The 24067-nt window shown below is 42.4% G+C and overlaps 1 long non-coding RNA gene across 1 annotated transcript in view; it reads left to right on the top strand.

Moving 5' to 3' along the window:
* LOC147031412 (uncharacterized) overlaps window positions 1-3867 on the top strand; it is a 40430-nt gene extending 36563 nt beyond the window's left edge. Inside the window, exons 2-4 of the long non-coding RNA XR_015052974.1 lie at window positions 832-979; window positions 2505-2641; window positions 3278-3867. This is a non-coding gene — a long non-coding RNA (uncharacterized LOC147031412). The remainder of the gene's footprint in view (window positions 1-831; window positions 980-2504; window positions 2642-3277) is intronic.
* The last annotated feature ends 20200 nt before the right edge of the window (window positions 3868-24067 follow it).

The raw sequence follows: 24067 nt of genomic DNA, 5'->3' as shown, positions 1-24067 counted from the left end.
TACCCCATGGCTTCCAGATGAACCAACTCCAAAAAAAAAACGGGACATGCGACGCCCCCTCTCATGACAACTCACTCTCGGTTTTACTTCTCAGTCTCAATAATTTACCTTACATGACCCAATAACGCAATATTATATTTTTAATGGAATTATCACAACAAAAAAATATTGCTGGTTGTCATTTAAATAATAATTTCCATGGACAACACCATTTTGTAGCATTATGCAATATGCATGCAAGTTTGATTTGTACATACACAATCCCATTCAACTTAAAGCTTGGGCAATACATAATTAACATATTTCACCAAACGGGTAAACATGGAAAAAGAAAGTGATAAAGTGGAGACATAAAGGCAGTAAAGAAAATTTATTTTGCAGAAAAGAGAATCTCATGAACCAAGAAGCAAGAGTGATTATGTACAGACGTGTACTAATCGATGGACAGATAGACCTGAAAAGTTACTTTAGGTTCCACCATATGGTGAGATGTCAAGCACTATTATCCATGCCTCGAGACTTTTTTTTTCTTCACATGGTTCAATCGTGATCCCTAAAGGGAGAGCCTGTCACCTACCGATTACCATCAACACTATATGGGCCCATGATGTTGGGTTGGATACCTTAAATGTTCTCCGTAGCATCGGGGAAGGAAGGGGTGTTCCAGATATTTTGAGTGTGCAGTCATACTTGCATACACTCCAGATTATGCTGGGGATGTAGTCGGACTTGTATTTGGTCCAGATATGCTGGCTTGCTGGGTGTGCAGTTTTGGGTTGTATACACTCCAGATATGCTGAATATACAGTGTGACTTGTATGTGGTCCACAGATGCTGGGTGTGCGGCGTTCTGTGCTTGCAGACTGTGTACAGGCATGCTAGGTTTGCCCCTGTTGACTCAACATTCTCAGTGCAGGAAGTGTCGGCGATGTGCGTTTACAAATTGTTCAGCGTGGCCTGGTGTGCAACACGGCAAATGGTGAGTGTGCTGGGTGCCTGTGGAGAGTACTTAGTGATTGTGGAATCCGGAAACTGCCCGAGCAGCTGGAATTTGTTCCCTCGGGGAAACCCACTCACTCTTCGCTTTCTCTGCATCTCAAGCTGCTTCGCAAAAAGCACTTCCAATAATTATTGAAACACTTTTGCTATTTTATATTTAAAGATGCGGTGATACATTTAATTTGTCAAACTTTCACTTGTGCAATGCCTCTCATGAAACTGTAAACAATAATAATAATAATGATGATGATAAAAAATTAATTATACCATCATTGCTGTGAACATTTTTTGGTTTGTTATATTTTTCCATTATTTATGTAGAATTGATTTTAGAGTTTTCTCCTAATTATAATTGAATGCTTGGATATATATATATATATATATATATATATATATATATATATATATATATATATATATATATATATATATATATATATACACATTGCATGAATGTGATGGAAATGACTGCTTGAGGTTTGACGCAGAGCACAATGAACCTACAGAAAAGCAGCCCTGAACTTGGACCAAGAAAAATGGCGGCACAATCCCCAGGCCACAGTCAAATAGCTTCACCAGTGACACTTTCCATGCACAGTGTTCCTTCTCTGTCTTTGTGACTCATTCGATCTGTACCTGTTTCGTATTATCTGTCTCCTTCCTGATTCTTTCATTAATTTATTTGTTTCTCTTCCTTTTAGCTCCGCCATGCTCTCCCCTCCCTCCCCCCTCCCCGGCCTCTCCACTCCCCACCCTCTTCCTCTTCCCCTTTTCTCTTCCTTTCTTTCTTCCCTTAAAACACACACACGCACACACTTTAACGTGATTCCATCCCTATCCCTTTACTGACTTAACTCCATCCCCCAATATGGCGAAGCAGCAAATTTCTCTCTCTAAACACAGCGCATGGGGGAAAACAAAGAAAATAGCCTTGCAGGGTCTGCAACTTCTTGTCTGTGTCGCTCTATGCTTTGATTATGTGTCCGATATTTGTAAGGTTGCTGTCGTTTGTCCCTTGTGTTTTCCTTTCCATCTTTTATATTGATCAGTGTTCTACATAATCCCTGTATAGCTTCACTATCACCCATAACATTTCACTTTTGTACCCTTGTATACCTCCACATAGTCACGGCCTCTTCTCAAGAACATAACAAGATGGTTTCCTAAGGTTTAGGGATATATACCTGTTTGAGGTTTCTGAGAATCATATTTAACCTTACAATGTACAGGATGTGAAATGTATCGTTTTTTTTTAATATAAACTACTACTGTACCAAAAGTATTGAGACAAGGAACTCCACAAGATCATTCATTCGTAACAGCTTTTGAGATTTCTAATAGGGTGTCACCGTGTCACTGTCAATAAGATTTTGTACCAAACTTTGGGAGCTATTAGGTGTGGTATTTCATAATTTCTCCTTGTGTGGTTTGTTGAATCTAGCCAATCCATCCCAACGTGGTTGAACATGTAGATTCAGGTCATGGCTCTGGGGTGGTCGTTGCAGATTTTCAATGTGGTTGAAACATTGAACTCGAAAGTTACCTTCTCGGCAGCTCTGTCAGTTGGTGGTGCCTTCGGTTTAGAATACGGATCCGTCCCAACTATGACCAGTTTTTCAAGAAAATGATCAACCATCTCAAGGTAATTGTTGTGCTCAAATATCTGATATGTTTGTGAACACATTTATGTAATGACGACTGCCTCTGGATTGCTTGTGGGGAAAGATCGATTGTTTCCAGCTTTATCTCTTGAGTTAAGCTGTGTATAAGTGTTGCAAGTCATAAGAGACTTGAATTTCCAGAGTGTACAAATGCTTCCTGGATCACCAGCACTGAAGCCGACTTAACAGCATTATTCAGGGGATCAATAAAATGATCCTTCAATATGATGCACAACATTGGATCAATCTTAGGATAAGCTTATCCATTAAAAAAAAAATATATATATATATATGCTATATATTTCTCATCAGATCTTATGAGAATTTGATAAAAGCATCAGATCACATGGAATCACAAGGAAATTTGATGGAGGTGGCCATTTGGCCCATCATGCCTGTGCTACACACACCAACACACAATTAAATATATGCAGATTAAATAAATTTTTCATGATTCTTACGCTGTTATCCATCCCAATCACTTTATTACATTTATTTATGTTAAATTGCTTCTGCCAATCTTTTGCCCAATCTATGAAAGTATCTTGACTTTCCTGAATTTTATCCCTTTCCTTCCTCCTCCTTCCCCCCTCTCTGCTATCCACCTTACCCCCAAGCTTCATGTCATCTGTAAATTTGAAAAGCCTACTCTCAACCCCACTATCCATTGATGTAAATTATGAATAGTAATGGTCCTAATACCGGTCCCTGACTCTCTGAGGTACCCCACGACTTGCATCCTCCCACTCACAGCCACTCTTTACTTCTTATCACGAAGCCAGTTTCCAATCCAATTGGCTACCTGCCCAGCCACTCCACAAGCCCTCACCTTGGCTAACAACGTCCTATGTGGTACCTTATCAAATTTACTGGTAACAGGGGGAACCACCAGAAAATGATGCAGCCAATCTGGATGGATCTGGTAACGGAATGTCAATCTGCATCCAATTGTTGTTGTTGACATTCTTTATGTTGCGCTAATGTTGGTATTCAACCATAAAGTTGATGGATTGCTTTAACCTCTGCTTCAGTACTATAACCTGTGCATGTAATTAAGCAACACTGTTCCCATGTGACATTGAGGATGGACAATAAATTTAGGTTCACCAGCCAAGAACTTGTCCTTATGGATGAGTGACTTCCTCCACTCCTATGATGACTATGCCATACGGTGTTTTATTTTCTATGTACAGTGCCTATAGAAAGTGTACACTCCCTTTCAAAATTTTAACCTTTTGCTGCCTCTCAACCTGGAATCAAATTGCATGAAATCAGACTTTTCCCACCTTTATTTACACATCGTAACCTACAACTTCCAAGTGAAAAACAAATTGTACAAACTTCAGAAGATTAATTAAAAATACAAAACTAGAATATCTTGGTTGGATAAGTGTCCACCCCCCCCTTATAATATCAATTGTAAATTAACTCAGGTGTAACCAATCACCTTCAAAATCACACCAAGTTAATTGGCCTCCACCTGTGTTAAATTGTAGTGATTCGGATTATTACCACCACCACCGAAGGTGAAGGAGTTTATGTTTTCACTCCTTCCTGTCTGTTTGTTTGTTTGTCTGTGAACGGGATATCTCAAAAAGTTGGAGACGGATCCAGATGAAATTTTGTGGACAGGTTCGGGGTGTGACAAGGACGACCTGATTAGATTTTGGTGAAGATCCGGATCTGGATCCGACCACGAGAATTTGTTAAGTGATTCTTCACCATTGCAAAAACGATGTGAGGCACCGCGAGGAGGAGTGATCTAAGCGACATTTTTTAATGATATGATGATGATGATAGGCTCGGATGATAGGGGAAGGGTTAAAATAGTGCTATATGGAATTAACTCCAAAATGGCCGATGTGGCCCTTACATCACTCCTCCTCACGGCGCCTCATATGTAGCATGATATTTCAAGAAGTTGTAGATGTATTTGGACAAAACTTGGTGGACAGGTTGGGTGTGTGACAAGGCCGAACTGGGAAGATTTTGGTGAAGATGCAAATCTGGATCGAGATACGAGAATTATTTAATTTTTAAAGTGATTCTTCACCATTGAAAGGACCAAAAACGATATCTAGCATGATATTTTAAATATCTATTGGGCCCGATATGTTCTCGTGGATCAGGCATTACATGGCGGCGGTATGCGCTGTACCGAGTGTCCTTCTCGTTTCACAATAAAATCATCTGTTCCTGTACGTTTCCTCTGCTGGGTAGTGCATTTCACAGCAAAGACTCAACCATGAGTACCAAGGAGCTTTCAAAAGACCTCCAGGATAAAGTTGTGGAAAGGCACAGATCAGGGGATGGGTATAAAAATATTTCAACAGCCTTGAATATCCCTTAGAGCACAGTCAAGAAAAACATTAAGAAGTGGAAGACATATGGTACCACCAAAACCCTGCCGAGATCAGGCCATCCCTTCAAATTGGATGACCAGGCAAGGAGACTGATCAGAGGGGCCACCAAGAGGCCAATGGCAACTTTGAAAGAGCGACATGCCTTTAAGGTAAAGATTGGTCACTGTGTGCATGTGACAACAATATCCCAAGCACTCCACAAGTCTGGCCTGTATGGTAGGGTGGCAAGAAGGAAGCCATTACTCAAAGCCCACCTTGAGTCCCATTTGAGGTATGTAAAAAGCCACACTGGAGATTCTGAAGCCGTGTGGCAAAAGGTTTTGTGGGCTGAAGAAACCAAGATGGAACTTTTTGGCCGAAATGCAAAACATTACGTTTGGCGCAAACCCAACACAGCACATCACACAAAGAACACCATCCCTACTGTGAAGCATGGTAAAGGCAGCATCATGTTATGGGGATGTTTCTCATCAGCAGGGAGTGGGGCCACTTGTCAGGATAAAAGGGAAACTGGATGGAGCAAACTACAGAAAATTCCTCGAGGAAAACCTGCTGCCATTCTGCAAGAAAGCTGAAAATGGGCTGGAAGTTCACGTCTCATCATGACAACGACCCGAAGCACACAGCCAAAGCTACACCAGGAGTGGCCCTGTCAGAGCCCTGACCTAAATCCAATCGAAAATGTGGCGTGCCTTGAAGATTGATGTCTATCAACACTCCTCATGCAACTTGACTGAGCTTGAACAGTTTTGTGCAGAAGAATGGACAAATATTGCCCAATCAACGTGTGCAAAGTTGATCGAGACCCATCCCAACAGACTCTCAGCTGTAATTGCTGTCAAAGGTGCTTCCACCAGGTATTAACTCAGGTGGGTGAACACTTAACCAACCAAGATATTCTCGTTTTGTATTTTTAATTATTTTTTTTGAAATTTGTATAATTTGTTTTTCACTTGGAAGTTGTGGGTTATGATGGGTAAATAAAGGTGGAAAAAGTCTGATTTAATGCAATTTAATTCCAGGTTATAAGGCAACAAAAGGTGAAAATTTTGAAAGGGGGGTGTAGACTTTCTACAGGCACTGTATCAATACCAGCCGGTGATGCTTACACATTTTAAACAATAATGAACCATGTTTTCCCATTGTCTCGGGTCGCTCACGTGCATTTATTTATTTTCATGCATTCATGTTTTCATCTACAGACACTTTCCAAACGTTCTGTGATATTTTTACCGGTGTATCGGCTTTGATCTCCGTCAACATGTAAAATGGCCATGCTTCCCCGTTGTCTTGGGTCGCTCACCTGCATTTATTTTTATTTATTTATTTATTTCCTTTATTTATTTATTTTCATTCATTTCTATTTTCATTTATGGATGTTTTTCGACGGTTTTGTGATTTTCCCGGTGTATCGGCTTCGATGTCCATTGGCACACGACATTTCAACTTTCTACGTCACCTGGAAGGTACTAAACATTAATATCATTGAGTCAGTCAGTGAGTGGCCCCCACTTAAACCTTCCCCCACACTTCACACACTTAAACTCTCACCCACACCCAAACTTTCCCCTGCATCCCAAACACATTCAAAACCTCACCCGCACCCCACACACTCAAACCTTCCCCCCTCACCCCACCCTACCCCCAAAAGCCTCACCTTGCCCCAGCAAAGCCTCCCCCACCATCCTGGACTATCCAAATTCCTCCTCCCCTATCTAACCGTGTGGACCTCAAACATCTGAGGTCTCTGCTTTAACCTGACAGATCTTTCAATTCAGGCCGTTGCTGATAAATCAGACATTATCTGTTTAACAGAATCCTTCCTCCCACAGGATGTCCCTGATTCCTTTGCGTCTCTCCCGGGTTATTGCCTCCTCCAATATGACAGACCTGAATCATACCCCAGTGGCAGAGTTACACTTTACATCAATACCTCTATTTCTCACTGCCCTTGTATGGATCTTACACCTCCCAACCCCCTGGAGTTCCATTGGCTGTGATTTCCCCTCCGCTCCCACCTCTTGTTCATCTGGTTTTATTTTATCGTCGTCCTAACAGTGACAAGTCCATCCACATCTCTCTCTCTCTCTGTCTCTCTCTCTCTGTCTGTCTGTCTGTCTGTCTGTCTCTCTCTCTCTCTCTCTCTCTCTCTCTCTCTCTCTCTCTCTCTCTCTCTCTCTCTCTCTCTCTCTCTGTGTGTCTCTGTCTCTGTCTCTGTCTCTCTCTCTCTCTCTCTCTCTCTCTCTCTCTCTCTCTCTCTCTCTCTCTCTCTCTCTCTCTCTCTCTGTGTCTCTGTCTCTGTCTCTGTCTCTGTCTCTGTCTCTCTCTCTCTCTCTCTCTCTCTCTCTCTCTCTCTCTCTCTCTCTCTCTCTCTCTCTCTCTCTCTCTCTCTCTCTCTCTCTCTCTCTCACAGACAGCATGCACAAACTAACCAATCACCCAACTCTCTCTTCCTCATACGTGGCAACTTAATTGTACGTGACTCCACGGGACTTGAGTCAATCTGTGAACTTTCCAACCCGGATTTCTCCCAATCGCAAATCCTCCATTCTTATCTGGACTTGGTGATGTTTAACTTTCCCACAAATGTCTCCTGCTCTTCCTCTGCTCCAATTGGTTCATCTGATCACGTACTTGTGAAAGTCAACATCTCTCTTGCTATTTTAGAGAGCTGCCTTAACGCCGGTGAGTCTGGCATTTCACTCGAGAAGATTGACAGTGACTGCAAGCAACCTTCTCTCTTCAGGAATGGTCTCCCATATCTACTGCCTTGATGTTAACTCATCCTGATAATTCTTCCACAGAAATGTGCTCTCTCTCTCTCTCTCTCTCTCTCTCTCTCTCTCTCTCTCTCTCTCTCTCTCTCTCTCTCTCTCTCTCTCTCTCTCTCTCTCTCTCTCTCTCTCTCTCTCTCTCTCTCTCTCTCTCTCTCTCTCTCTCTCTCTCTCTCTCATGCATAGATTCATCCCATCTCATGTTCAATTATCCTACTCTTCTTTCTGCCCATGGTACACTGAATCCTGTAGTAAGGCAGTTGCTCTGAAAACAACTTGCCTTTTCTTCCTGGAAATCAAATCCAACCGAAGGCAATCTCGGTGCTTTCCAAAATTTCCATAACAAGTGTCTGTCGACTCTCAGGAGAGACCGAAAACACCATCTGTCCAACCTCAAGAATAAACTTACAATCTTGTCTCCCTCCTCTAAAACCAAGTGGTACCTTGTTAAGTCTGTCTCTGGAATATGCTCCTCTTCCGTCCCTTCACTTTCTTCAAATGGCACCACAGTAGACTCTGCTCGTGAGAGGGCCAAATGTCTCAATTCACTCTTAGTACCCATATTTCCCTTTCATATCCAACTACTGGACTCTGTGTCTTTTGCACCTGAGAAGCTGGAGAAGGTTCTTTCAAACCTCATCTCAGACTCCGCTCCTGGACTGGATGGCGTCAGCTCACGTGCCCAAAAAACCCGCTCTGCCGCTCTTTCTCATCCTCTCTCTGCCCTTTTCACCCTTTAATTTGTGCTTGGTCATCTTCCATCTGCTTGAAGATCCATCAACATCACTGCACTCCATAAAAAAAATAGGGGCAGTGCCCCTGGGCTCACCTGGTTGTACCAAGGAACCACTGGTAAGCATGTATGACCCACTGTATATGTAAATTAGCTGATGGTTTAAACAATCTTGTGAAAGCACCATGCAGAGATGATTCCGACCAAGTTTCATCGAAATCGGGTAAATACTTTCTGAGAAGAAGTTAAAAGTAGCGATCCCAGAATCCTAATAACCTTTGACCTTTAAATTGACTGACTTTATTTGCAATTTTTAATGAGATTTGCAAGGCATCAGGAAGGCCTTGGTTCTCAGAAGTCATCGAAAGTTTGGTGAAATAGGACTATTACATTTAGCATCACGGATGATGAAGGCTGTGGTCAAGTTTCATCAAAACTGTGTGCGTAGTTTCGGAGAAGAAGATCCGAGTGTTTACATACAGACTGACTGACTCACCGACTGACTGATGGACTGACTGATGTACATCGTGCGATGTTCATGCCTCACCTGAACTATGTTCCTGGTGAGATTAAAAGTTCAAAAACTGATCCCTTTAACTACAGACCTATCAGCTTACTTCCATTCATCACCAACATCATGGAATCCATCATCACAGTTGATATGAAATCCTTCCTTTTCTCCAACAACCTCATCTCAGGTCACCAATTTGGTTTCACACCAGGTCACTCCACCTTGGACATGCTACTGATGCTCACTCAACAATGGATGGAGGCCCCTCAATATTAGACGTGAGATCAAAGTCGTCTCTCTGGACATATCACATGCATCCTGTCTTCCTCTCAAAGCTCTCTGCTTATGGCATCCAAGGGCCAACTCCACACATGGCTTATTGACTTCCTCTACCCTCGTAGCCAACATGTGGCATTCAACAGAATCCTTTCAAGTCCTCTCCCTGGCAAGAATGGAGTGCCCCAAGGCAGTGTTCTGGGCCCAGTCCTATTCCTGATCTTGATCAATTATCTCTCTGACTCTCTGGAAAATCCTCTTTATCTCTTTGCTGATGACTCCACCCTCTGTCGTGACATCCCTCATCCTTCAGACAGGCAGGCAGCAGCCTCTTGCCTATCTTCAGACCTTCGAAAAAAAAATCACAAGATGATCAAACACTTGGAATACGTCTTCCAATCTTGACAAATCTCACACTCTCATTATCTCTCTGAAAGGACCCTCTGGCAAACACTCACGACTACTTCCTTAACAATCCTTTGAAGAAGTTCAGTCATTCAAACTCTTGGGTCTCACAATTAGCCATGATTTTTCTTTGGTAAACTACAATTCAAAGTTGGCCTCCAAAGGCAGCTGCCGACTGGGCATCAGCCAGACCTTGGCACACCTGAACTCCTCTGCACCGACAAGGCTTTAATCCACAACTTGATGGAGTGCTGCTCTCTCCTCTGAGCTGGCTCTCCTGCCTCACGTCCTGCTCAACTTGATGCCATGGAAACCAAGGCCTTTAAGATTATTGAAATCTCCCGGGATGGAGCTGGGTCAATGGGCCAATCACATCGTCATCGCAGACAGGTTGCTGGTCTCTGTCTTCTACCACCTCCTTTCTAATCTTGCACCCTCTGCTCTTTCCGTGATTTGTTCCCCCCCCCCCCAAGTTTCCACAGGGCACGCATGATCCGCCATGAACCCACTTCTGGTGAAACGCCCAAAATCCAGGAACACTGTTCAACACCACTCATTTGCTCCTCTTTTTTTATCCCCCGTCTGTGGAACCAACTTCAATATCATCTTCTATCTCAGTTTTTCCCTCCAAGTCTTCAACACAGATGTTTACCATGATCTCAGATCATCCCAAATCCAAAACCATGATCTTTTTTGAACAAACTAACCCCCCCCCCCAGCTCAATGCCTACTCCTTCCAAATTTCCAGTTTTCCCACCTTAGACTTTCCTTCTCTATCCATCTTTTCCACCCCATCCATGTACCCTCTTCTGAATTGTTCAGTGTACTCGTACAAGCTCTTCCATGAGTATCTACTTTGCAAACAAAAAAGTTGGCGTCCTGTCTGCCAGCATTCGTTGGTGGATGTTACACGTCCCATGTTGTCCTTTGTGAAGAGTAGGCGGTCAACCGCCAGCACCATGAACAAATTCAAAATTCCTACCCGAACCAGCAGAGAGCATTGCATCAGCGGCACAGCTGTGCCCTCAGCCAATGATGCTACTACCTCGCAGCCTTGTGCTACATCCGAACGAAGAAGAAGATTACAGACAATAATATATGAAATAAATAATGGTGCTCAAAAAATATTTAACTCCCTACAAATGTACGAGTACTGTTGAATTGCGTCAACCACAATTATCTTCATTTCATTACTTGCACAATCGAAGATTTTTCAAGTGTATATTGGTCAGTCGATTGTGTTATTCTGTCTGTGTTTGTAGCCGACAGATCACAATTTAAAACCGATCTTCACGAAACTTCAACACATGGTAGAGTTTGGCAGAAGAAAGAAGCCTATTGTTTTTGAGGTCAAAAGGTCAACAAAGGTCAATAAATTTGTCACATTTTTTAAATCTTCAATTTTCATCCGATTGACTTGAAATTTGGAGAGGATTTATATTTATCAGGTCACTGAATTCAACCAGCCAATTATTTTTGAGGTCGACGTCCACCAAAAGGTCAACATAGGCTAAAGGTCAACAAATTTGTCAGATTTCTAAAATCCTCAATTTTCATCTGATTCACTTGTTGAAATTTGAAGAGGAGCTGCATATTTGGTCATTGAATTCAAGCAGCCAATTATTTTTTGAGATCAAATTTATTTTTTGGATTTTTTTCAAGTCTTGTGCTCTGCACGACATCTTCTTGTTCATTCATTTATTGTCTTTGTGAAAAAATATGGACACTTTACATCCACTGGCAATTCAAAACGAAAGCTTGACAATGATGATTATGGAAAGGGACTGTTTGCATTGCATCAAACACTTTTTGTATTCACATTGAACACATGAATCTTGTTGACATAAGAGGCATGTGCGGATGGCATCCTCTCTTGTCGAGCAATCGAAAAGCCATTTGCATCTGCTGAAAAATTGGTTTCTTACTTTTACAGCACTTTTAAATTTTGGACTGTGATGCATTGTGCCTGGAAAGCCTGATGCAGAAAATGGTTTGTTCTAACAATCCAACACCTGCCGTTTCTTTCCATTTAATGCATTCCAGACACGATCAGGTACAGGTACGGGTATACAGGTGAGGATTCAGTGGACAACGGTGGAGAGATCTATTCACATCTTAAGGAAATGTAAACAAGTGAAACTGTCTATCTACCACACTTAGATAATATGTTGTCAGGTTTTTAATTAAATGTTCAAACCACATTGAGATTTGTGGAGCAGCTCCCCCCTCTGCCCCTCCCGCCAATCCCCATCCATCACATATAAAGGACAGGTGAAGTTAAACAAATCAGGTCTGCATTCTGGTTCCTTTAGATGTGATGGTCATAACTTTGACAAAAAGGTTAAATTGCCATTGGGGAAAAAGGATTCAAATCAATAGAGGAATGAATATTGAGATTGAAATATGGTCTGATTGTAAGGAAATGACCAGCTAAAGCACACCTTGAGGCTGATTGCTTGTGTCCTTGTTCGTTTCTTTCCTGTATTTTGGAGAATTGTTAATGGGGAAAGCATTAGCCCAACAGGTTAACGGTTCTAATTGCTTTTGTCGTGAGGAATTGCTTTCATATATTGCTCACTCCAGGGGGGTGGGGGGGGGGGCTTGCAACTCTCAACTCCATGGAGAGCTTTTAGCAGCTTTTTATTCTGCCTCAGGGCCCTTAGTTTTGTTTGCAATGAGCAGACCAGAGGAGACATTCCTGTATTTAATCTTATTTAATGTCTGAGTTGAGCTGCAATCACAGTTTGAGATAGTGCGTGGGAGAAGAGGGCACTTGCTGCTTTGAGGGCTTTTCACATCCCTTAGCCAAATGATCCGGTTCGGACACCTGCTGCTCAAAGGATTGTGCTTGGCTTTTGTGTAACTGTTGAAACATATTCTGCTTGCACCTCTTTCTGGATATGCACTAAGCTTCACAACCACTGGGTACAGGGTTCAAGGCAAGAGATAGCTGGTATATCACTTCACTACAGCCTTTAAAAAAAAAAATATATATATATATACATACGAGCTAACACACAGAACGTATACCAAGAGAGGAGCAGGAGACAAGTGGGATGGGAGAGGGAAGCATAAAACAGTGGGGAATGGACACATGAAGAGATCTGTAAAAGGGAGAGGGATGGGGTGAGGTACAGGTGGTAAACAAGGTGGATACTACAGGGGCTTTCAAGAAGGAAAGCAGGGAATATGAAGGTGGTGGATTAACATGGGTAGAAAAGATCACGGTTTTGTATGGGGGAAGATGAGAGATGGTGGCGAACAGCTGTTTTGAAGACCTGTAGGGAAGAGTGGGATTGAAGAGTGTGTGTGGGAGTTTGTTCCAAAGGTGTGAAAAAAGAGGAATGAAAGAATGAAGGTGAGCAGTGATTCTTGATTTTGGTAGTTTAACAAGGAGGTTTCTGGCGGACCTTGAGTGCCCTGCAGAAATATGGGTAGGACAGACAGCAGAGAGAGTGAAGGGGGGGGGGCAGTAGAAGATAGAAAGACCACCGACCTGCTTGTGGTGAGAGACCCAAAGGCTCAACCTCATTGCGGGATACCAATGATCCGAAATGCCTTGGTTTCCACAACGTGAAGTCGACAAAGGTGTGAGGCAGGAGCTCCAGCCCAGAGGGGAAAGCAGTACTCCATGACTCCATCACATTGTGGATGAAAGCTTTGTTTGTGGTCAGCAGTTGAGGTGGGCTGAGGAAAGACTTTGCACAATGGAGGATGCCCAATTGGTGACTGGCTTTGGAGGCCAGCTTGGAAATGTGGCTTTCCCAGGAAAGATCATGGCAGATAGTGAGACCCAGAAGTTTGAATGAAAGGATTTCTTCAAGAGGATTGTTGAGAAGGTAGAAGGGGGGGGCAGGGGGGTGGGGGTTCCAGACGGTCCTTTTGGAGAGACAAAGTGAGAGTGTGAGATTTGTCCGGATTGAAAGACATGCTCGAAGTGTTGGACCAGTTTGTGATTTTACCCAGACCTGCAGAAAGTGAAGAAGCTGCTGCTTGCCGGTTTGAGGGATGACATGGTACGGCAGATGGTGGAGTCATCAGCAAAGAGATAAAGAGGATTTTCCAGAGAGTCGGAGAGATCATTGATGAAAACCATAAAAAGCACAGGGCCCAGAACGCTGCCTTGTGGAACAATGTCCTGTTCAATGTCCTGCCTGGACAGGAAGAGGGGATGAGAGAACTCCATTCAGGGTCATACGTTGACTGTGAGAGGAGAGGCACCCTTTGGTGAGCTTTCTCACCAAAGGCTGGGGTTAGAGTTGGAGCTTGATAAAGGTGAAGATGAGATTTAGAATTCTGAAATTATATTTAATCCTCATCAAGTTAACCCTTTTCATTCCAAAAATAGGCTGATGCACGTGATCTGGAAAGGTGAAGTAACTCTGCAGGTGTTTTTCTCACAAAGTTTGACCTGCTCACTGCTGCATCCTTGCTCATTCCTGAAGACTTGCAACAAAGATGTGAAGCTTTCAGAGCACGGTGTGCAAGGTAGACCCTTCTTGGGGGGTCCTCCCGACTGCACCTGTCATGGAAACTTGGTGAGAGTGTTCGCTTATCCCAGGACAGGGACACCTGAGAGGCATGAATGGGGCAGTTGAATTTCAGTATTTTAATTTCTGTCTCATTATCTGAGCTTACCGTTATATATTCTGATATAGGTTCTTGAGCTTCTTAGCCTGCTGGCTCAGCAACTGATTGATCTTCTGAGTGGAAAATAAATGCCGAAGTTGCGACAGCGACTCCTTTTTTTTTGCATGTACCTTAGTCATGGAATGAGTAAAGATCCCTACCATGAAGATCCTTCCCAGGCAAGAACAGGATTTCTGGAAGAGGTTTCATAACAGGCAAGAAGTTTCTAAACATCTCGAATAATACTCCAGACATTGATTTCTACCATGAACTCCAAATCAAATTAACAATCATAACCATCTTCTCACCCATGGTGCATTGAATTATGTGGTGAGGCAGTTGCCTTGAAACAAGTTGCATTCAACTTCTGGAAGGTAAATCTGACCAAAGGCAACCTCAGATCATTCCACAAAGCCCGCAACAAGTGTGTGTCCACTCTCAGGAGAAACAGAAAACAACATCTGTCCAATCTCAATGTTGAACCTTCAAGCTTCTCTCCCTCCTCTATAACCTGGTGGTGCCTTGTTAAGTCTGTATCTGGAGTATGCTCTCTGTCTCCGTCTCCATCCTCTCCTTCTCTCTCTCTCTCCCCCTCTCCAAACCCTTCCCTCTACTTTATTAGCAACCCTCTTGATGAAGTTCAGTAACTCGAACTCCCGGGTCTCACTATCAGCAATGATCTTTGTTGGGCAAGCCCCATTTCAAAGTTGGTCTCCAAAGCTAGACACTGGCTGGGCATCCTCTATCATGCGAAGTCCTTCCTTGACACACCTGAACTCCTATACACCTAAAAGGCCGTCATCTGCATCCTGATGGAGTACTCCTCTCACACCTGGGTTGGCTTCCCTGCCTCACACCTTGCTCAGCTTGATGTTGTGGAAACTAAAACCTTCAAGATAATTGAAATCTCCTGCAATGAAGCCGAGTCTGTGGGCCTATCACTTTGCCACTGCCGACAGGTCGGTGGTCTCTCTGTCTTCTTCCGTCTCCTTTCCAGATTTGCACCTTCTGCCCTCACCGTGCTTTGTCACCCCAGATATCTGAAGGGCACACACGGTCCACCATCAACCCCCTTCTAGTGAAACTGCCTTAATCCAGAATCATTGCCCAACTCCACGCATTCGTTCCTCTCTTTTTCCCCGCTTGTGTAGCCAACTTCCTCGTTCTATCCAATGTCATTATTTCCTCCAGGTCTTCAAGACAGCTGTTAACCATCATCTCTGATATTCCCCAATCCAAAACCATGATCTTTTCTGCACCTGTCAACCTCCCGCCACCCCAACCCAAATTTTCTTTCTGTATCCATCTTATCTTCCCCCTGTGTTGTCCCCCACACCTCATCGTCACCCGAATCCCTTGTTTGTCCGTCTCCATCTATTTCTCCTTTTGTCCTGTTGTTGGAATTTCCTCGTTCTATTTCTGCTCTTCGTTTTGTACACAAAAAGTTTTCCCAGTTCGCAGAGATTTATTTAAAATCAATGTAAATTAATGAAGTACTTTATCATTTTCATTGTAAATAGTATATAAATCCCACAGATGTGCGGCTCATGAATAAAACGTTTCCAAACCAGAAAGAGACCAACTTCATGTCATGTACACAGGGAATAGGGGGAGGAGTGAGAAGAATATTGAGAAAATGGAAAGGAATGAGCTCATAGAAGACATGGAAGATAGAAGGTAATCCATCCCAAACAATGGGACCATACTCTGCACAGAGCATTGGTGCTGCCAAAGCAGTCTCCTGGGCTATTGGGCACAATCCTGGACGGGTCACCACTCCAACGCAGGATACCAGTAAAGCTGGTACTCACTTTACCGACGTCAGAAGGATGACAGGCTGAGTCAACCCCACCTGGTATTAATTCAACAGCCAAGCAGGATTTAGAACTCAGGACCTGAGGATCCCAAGCCCACCATCCTAACAATTAAGCCAACACCAGGCATATAGAAGGTAATGTATGAGTACAAGTCAGGGTGGAGAGAAGGAGGGGTTAAAATGTCAATATCCTGGTGCACTTAACAAAATGATAACCTTGACTCTTCAAGGAAAATGAAGATTTAGACCAAGAGAGAGAGGGGTGATGGGTATGTTGATAGACCTACAACCACTTACTGAATTGGAGGAGCTTAAAGTCACAGGTTTGAGTCCAACATGAAAGTTTGCTGAGCTATTCCTCAACTGGCTAATCTTGACCACCCAGTTGGCAAGTCGGCACTCGTGGGTATACTATGGTTTGATGGATGAAGGCAGGCTGCATGCTGCTTCATTAGCAAAGGAACTGCCAGTTGGTGATAAATCGCATATGCTCACACCCCACAATGGAATGAGGAAGGAGGCCACAGACACAGTCTGCAAGCAAGTTCACCACAAACACACTGAAGGAAACACTGTACGGTATATAAAAATCTTCCTGGCAAAGAGAGATAGACCTGTTTTCTATCGGACCTGAATCCTAGAGGAGTAACTTTTATGTACTCAACCACAACATGAGCAACAAACACAAGATAATCTTCTTCTTGATGGGCCACAATTATTCCCACATTCTTGTGGTGTTGGCCTAAGTCTTTCACACCCCAACTGGCCACATTGATGCTCGACTTGGTCGTAAGGCAAAAAATTGTAATTTGTTCAGGGTGCCGGCGATAGCTTGCATACTCTTCGCGAAGGACACCGAAGGATCTTTAACGTCCACCACCTAATTCCGGCAGACGTGACGCCAGTTTAACGTCCATCCGAGAGATGACACACATTGATGATTCACCCTGCCTGTGAAACACCAGGATGACAGTTTATAGCTGGGTCGGGATTCAAACCCAAGTGAGACGGCTTAGAGACAAGCGTGGGGAGACCTACCTGCCAGCCCTAATAAAAACATTCTAATCAAAGATGAAATAAATGGATGTTGGACTTGATATCACCATTGGTGTCTTCTTTCAGTGTCTGCCATGAGAGCTAGAATCACCGAGCTGTCAAGGCTGATCTAATGTCTTCCTTCAACATAATGTCTAGGCTTCTTAACTATTGATTTGTTAATAACGATGGGCCAAAATTGGACCAATCGGTCATTAAAGGGAAACTAAACTGAAAGAATACACAATTAAACAGCAAATATAACTGAATTCTTGGTCATTTCTGTAAAGGCAGCCATGTGTTGCATTTTTGGGTCCTTGAATTGCAATAAAAATAGCAGGTGACATTTCCCAGCCGATAAAGCTGAGATATGGCTGCCTCTTCAAAAACAATTACTGGGAAAATCACTGCATGAAGCTGTACTTGCTGCTTTATGGCAGATTATTTCTATCATGGCGGAACAATTCAATAAAGGTTATAATCTAGTAATTTTCACATTTGTAAATTCGAGTTTTGTTTTCTTCGACAGATATCTGACAATAAGTTTCGCAGCTAATAGTATCTTGGAAAGATAATACCTTTGACAAAATAAGTTTGTAAATTGTGCGTCTGACGATCAGAAAGTAGGGCTGTCAGTTATGGAGGAGAGAGAGCAACCTGTCCTGATTCACTGAAGGCCATTATGTTTGTGTAAATGCAAACTCCAACGAGAAGTGCACTCGGTAGGGAAGGGAACATACCTTCCGACTTCCGGTTTCCGAATTATGACGTCATCACCTGATTGCGTAACGTTAATTTTTCAAATTCAGCCGATTGACATGGGGCCAACGCCATTTGCAATAGAATGAAAAAATAATGCTACAGTCAATTGAAGACAACGACTTCCGACTTCCCGGTTTCCGAATTATGACGTCATCACCTGATTGCGTAACGTTAATTTTTGAAGTTCAGCTGATTTACATGGGACCAACGGAATTTGCTAGAGAATGAGAAATTAATACTACATTCAATTGAAGACAATGACTTCCAACTTCCCGGTTTCGAATTATGACATGCATTCGACACACTTGCAAAAATGACCGTATGTATATTATACCGTATAATGATATAATAATCATCTGTAAGTCATATTTTATTAACATTTTCTTTGTTCATTATTGTTATAACCATGGTTATAAAAACCATTTTTATTGTTACTGAATAACGTTTTTACGTCACTTTGGCCTGGATTCGGGATCAGCAATCAAATAATGTAAATCACGATTAACAATTATTTTTTGATGATGCGGGAGTTATCTTTATTAAAATAAGTACAGGAAATATTCACCATGTCTGATATTTGGGTCTTTCATGTCTCCGACGATGCCTTTATCTCCAGGGACGCATCATTCCCCATGACAAAAACCGGAAGCAAAAGGGTCATGGCTGACGACACGGATTCCAAATTGTCAGGGTATTGTGTTGTTGTTGTTGTTGTTGTTGTTTACTATTCTCTCATGTGCACGCATTGAGTATGAAGCTCACTACGTTCGCAATTAAATGCTGTGCGGTGTATAAACACGATCGGGTTTGATTTCTATGTTGTGAATATTGTATCCACACTATTAAATGTGTGTGTGTGTGCATGCGCGCGTGTGTGTGTGTGTGTGTGTGTGTGTGTGTGTGTGTGTGTGTGTGTGTGTGTGTGTGTGTGTGTGTGTGTGTGTGTGCGCGCGCGCGTCAGTGTGTGTGTGTGTGCGACAGTGCGTGTGTGTGTTTGTGTGTGCGTCAGTGTGTGTGTGTGTGTGTCTGTGTGTGTGTGTGTGTGTGTATGTGTGTGTGTGTGTATCAGTGTATGTGCGGCAGCCTCTACAATTTTACAATTAACTGTGACATATACTCCTTCAGACCCGCCGTCGTCCACGGGATTCCTGTGCGGAGCACGGGTATCCCTGCTAGTATATATATATATATATATATATATATATATATATATATATATATATATATATATATATATATATATATATATATATATATATATATATATATATATATATATATATACTCAGCCTGTCATCCTTCCGAGGTCGGCGAAATGAGTACCAGTGTACTGGGCCGGTGTATACCCCGGTTAAAAATAGGTGTACCATATCCCTGTGTTGTAAGAGGCGACCAGGGTTGCGTCAGGAAGGGCATCCGGCGTAAAACATGTGCCAAATCACAATGCGGATCATACGGATGATCCCCTGTGGCAACCCCGAACGGGAGCAGCCGAAAGAAGAAGATATATATATATATATATATATATATATATATATATATATATATATATATATATATATATATATATATATATATATTGGGCGTAGTGGCGTGTGCCTGTCAACCGGCTACTCGGAGGCTTGGGTTGGAGGATCGTTTGAGGACGGGAGCTTTGCACTGGGCCGCGCTATGAGACGGTGTAGACAGCCCGGAATCATGGCGAAACCCAATCCTTATCCCTGTGTCGTTAGAGGCGACCAGGGTTGAGTCAGGAAAAACATCCGGCGTAAAACCTATGCCAAATTAGTATGCGGATCATAACGGATGATCCGCTGTGGCGACCCCTAACGGGAGCAGCCGAAAGACGAACAACAACACAAAATATATATATATATATATATATATATATATATATATATATATATATATATATATATATATATATATATATATATATATATATATAGATATATATATATATATATATATATATATATATATATATATATATATATATATATATATATATATACCGAGCGTAGTGGCGTGCGCCTGTAATCCGGCTACTCGGAGGCTTGGGTTGGAGGATCGCTTGAGGACGGGAGCCCTGCACTGGGCCGTGCTATGAGAGGGTGTAGGGCAGCCCGGAATCATGGTGAAACCCAATCCTTATCCCTGTGTCGTAAGAGGCGACCAGGGTTGCGTCAGGAAGGGCATCCGGCATAAAACCTATGCCAAATCAGTATGCGGACCATAACGGATGATCCGCTGTGGCGACCCCGAACGGGAGCAGCCGAAAGACGAACAACAACATATATATATATATATATATATATAGATATACATATCATTTTTGGCCTAATCTCTCAATGGTGAAGAATCACTTTAAAATTCTAATAGTCGGATGAGGATTGGGATCTTCACCAAAATCTAATCAGTTCATCCTTGTCACACACTGAATCTGTCCACAAAATTTCATCCAGATCCGTTCACAACTTTTTGAGATATCCTGCATACAGACAGAAAGGGATGAAAACATAACCTCCTTCACCTTCGGTGGCAGAGGTAATTATCTCGACTAATACACTGTATCTCTCGTATTGCAGTCAAGATCTATTCCGACATTTCTGGCTTCACTAATCTATTGGATTCCCAACCCATATTTAGCTTTTTTGGCAGCCACTCTCTGCTTTTTGACTTGATCATGTCCAACCTTCCCTCCAATTTTTCTTGCTCTTCCTTTGCTCTTGGTGCCTCATGTACTCTTGAAATTGTGTCTTTTCCTTGTTGGTATTCAGGGAACCACCAAGGTGCTATGGTGTTTGGTAGTTTAATGAGGCAGATTGGTCCGTCTTGTAGTCCATAATCTCAACTGTCTGTGTCTTCATCTCCGGTCATTGTTTTTGGAACTCATTTTTCAACCAACTACTCTCTCTGCTCCATCAGGAAGTAACTTTATGCCTTGAGATATCCTGCCCGACATGTAATCCTTGGTGCTACGGTTAAAGCAGTGAGGGAATTGCCAGAAAGCAGCTTACCTTTTATTCCTGGAAAGCCAACCCACTGATGAGTTCCCATTCCACAAGTTCAGTGAACCTGAAGTTTCTCCGCAAAGCTCATAACCCATGTGTTTCCATCCTCAGATGCACGATAATTCAGCGTCATTTGCACCTCTGGTTCGACCTTGCAGGTCTTTCACCAACCACAAAAACGTGGTGTAAATGGTCATACTTATCTCTTAAACATACTCCCCATCTTTTACTTTGCTCTTGAAAGATGGGGTCATGGCGGACACTGTTCATGCGAAGACCGGCTACTTCAATTGTCTTTGCAGAAAAGATGAAGGTCCCTAATCTTTTTCTTCCTGTACTCATCCAATAACTCTTCATCAAAAACATCCAACAGCATGTGAACTTCCATCCTGCCAAGCTGGAGAAATTCTTTACATCTCTTGACTCCTCCACCACTAGTCCTGATGGCATTCGTGTCTTAATCCTCAAAAACTGTTCATTTACTTTGTCTACTTGTCTATCTCTGCTCTTTTCCAATTCATTTGCTGAAGACCATCTGCCTGCATCGTGGAAAATCATCAACGTTATCTAAATTCATAAGAATAGTGCCAAAACTGACTTAATCCCTGAAGTGTACATAATTTAGTCATCTCTTCTTCAAAAGCAAAGTAATGGAATCAACAATTACAGCAAACCTCAAGACTCATTTGACCTCTGACCATTAGTTTGGTTTCTACCCATATCATTCCAGGTTGGACATGTTGCTTCTATTATCACCAATGGATACATACCCTTAGTCTTGAAATAATGCCAGAGACGTCTCACGGCATCTCTTCCACGTATTTGTGTATGTTTAGTGCTCCATATTGGTTTATAAGCTGCCTGCCCAAGGCTTCCAGGGTTCTTATCTCGACTGACGATCAGAGCACACTCACAATTAGCAGGATGCTTATGGCATAATACTATTCTATGCTGTCCCTCCAAAGGCAGTTGTCCCATAAGGTGGTATTCTGGTTCCATTCTTGTTTTTCGTCTACAGTATTAACTTCATCTGCAGTGTCATGGAATATGGCACCCGACCGTTGACTGGCATGGCTGCTTCCTGCTTTGTGCTCACACACCCATTGAATGCCTGGAATCTAATGCTCTCAATAACATTGAAATCTATCAGTAAGGCCAAAAAAAAAAATGTTGCATTGGCGTAACCCGCCCGACCCTAAAAATTCCGCCGACCCTACGTTTTTTTTTTGTTTTTTTGCTATCGAAAAATTTTGCCGACCCTATTTTATTGCTATTTTTGTTGTTTTGCTATCGTTTTCAAGTATCTTGTTGATTGCGATCGCGATCGCAAAAACCCGGAAGTGTTTCGGACAGAACCCGCCGACAAAAAGGGTGGTACTCGAGCCGGGGGAGATTTTGGGAGGGATTTATTAGGAAAAAAAAAAGAAAAAAAAAAAAAGATCCCGACCGACCTACCCTATTTTTCAGTGACCCGTTACGCCAATGCAACATTTTTTTTTTTTTGGCCTAAGCTGTCTCTCAATATCTGTTTCTTGCTCACCACAGGCAAGTTAGTGACCTTGCAGTTTCTTTACTGGCTCTAGGCTGGTTTTGCCCCTCCTGCCCTCTCAAATCTCCATCCAGCCATGCAAGTTGCTCGTATCTTGCAAGAAACTCTTTCTTTATTACTATCCCCAAATGTAAACGAAGGATCATCAACATTCTTTTATACCCCTCTTTTCTCACCTGTGGAACTGTCCTCCTGAGTTCATTCTCCACACCACTTCCCCAAAGGATTCCAAGTATGCTGCCCACCACCACCATCTCATGGTCCCCTTTCCACGACTCAGCTTTAACCCACCTGCTGAGATCCTTTTATCTCAGGTAATTCCTCTTCTTGTGCTGGAGTGCATCCGTTTGTTGTGTGCCACTGTGCCTTGATCAATTGTCCCCTGTTATTCTTAGACTTTGTGAGATGGCTTAAGGGCAAAAACTGACAAGGATCATTACACAGTGGACAAAAGCACCATTTTTTTCACCAAGGCAACACATGGGCTTAAGTATTTAACAAAAAGGTCATGGTCCAAAAAATTGGATAACTGGAAGGGTCCCGTGTGATGTCTTGTGACGTCATCATCTTTTAATCTTCTTATCTTTTCTATCTATCTATCTGTATAATCTCCACCAGTCAGTGGGTCCATCCATCTGTTTGGAGGAGGGGCTTCCCATTTCATGGAGGGACTTCCTACATCAGGGAGGACTTCAAGATCGAATCGCCACCATTTTGTTCGCTCTTTCTCGCCTCTTTTGTCAGGCTCACACTTTCTTACACTCTCACAGCTTTATCTTAACTCTAATTCGATATCTGATTTTAGTTTTCATGATCGCTAATATCAGAGAGGAGAGGAGGGAAGGGGAGTAGAAGAGGAAGGGTTAGGTTACCTGCTTGGGAAAACTAAAGTTAGGGATCGAACTGAAGTCCAATAATTTTTTTTCTTCATGTTCCCAGAGTATAAATGTGTGTGTGTGTGTGTGTGTATATATATATATATATATATATATATATATATATATATATATATATATGGATCACACATATTTCCTCTAAACAACGGATGTGGGCTAACTACACATGAACTTATCGATATATCTCACCTGAGGACCCTTTATGGTGTATTGCAAATTTCCACAACCGTAACAATATATATGTATATGTATATATATATATATATATGTATATGTATATATATATATATATATATATATATATATATATATATATATATATATATATATATATATATACATATATATTGTATATATACATATATATTCCGGCTGTGACGCTTTAGTTAGCTGTTTTTCTTTATCTATCGTTATTTTGAGCCACCATTGCCACAAACCTCCACGCAAACAACAACCGCCACCAACTACGCCACAACGTCCACCACGCTCACACCACCCCCACAACAATCACCACCATCTTCGCCACTACGCCCGCATACGAACGCCATCCTCCGCGGACCATGGTAAGACGGTTTCCGCACCACGGAAACCGTCCGAAAAGGATTGGCAGAACAAAGCCACTTGTGAAGCCTGTGGAGTTTTTT

Source organism: Eptatretus burgeri, chromosome 2 (assembly GCF_056783735.1).
Source record: "Eptatretus burgeri isolate ZD-2024b chromosome 2, Ebu_testis_v1, whole genome shotgun sequence".
In the NCBI taxonomy this organism is placed as follows: Eukaryota; Metazoa; Chordata; class Myxini; order Myxiniformes; family Myxinidae; genus Eptatretus; species Eptatretus burgeri.
The sequence above is the reverse complement of the archived record's forward strand: the minus strand, read 5'-3'. Positions and strand labels throughout refer to the sequence as shown.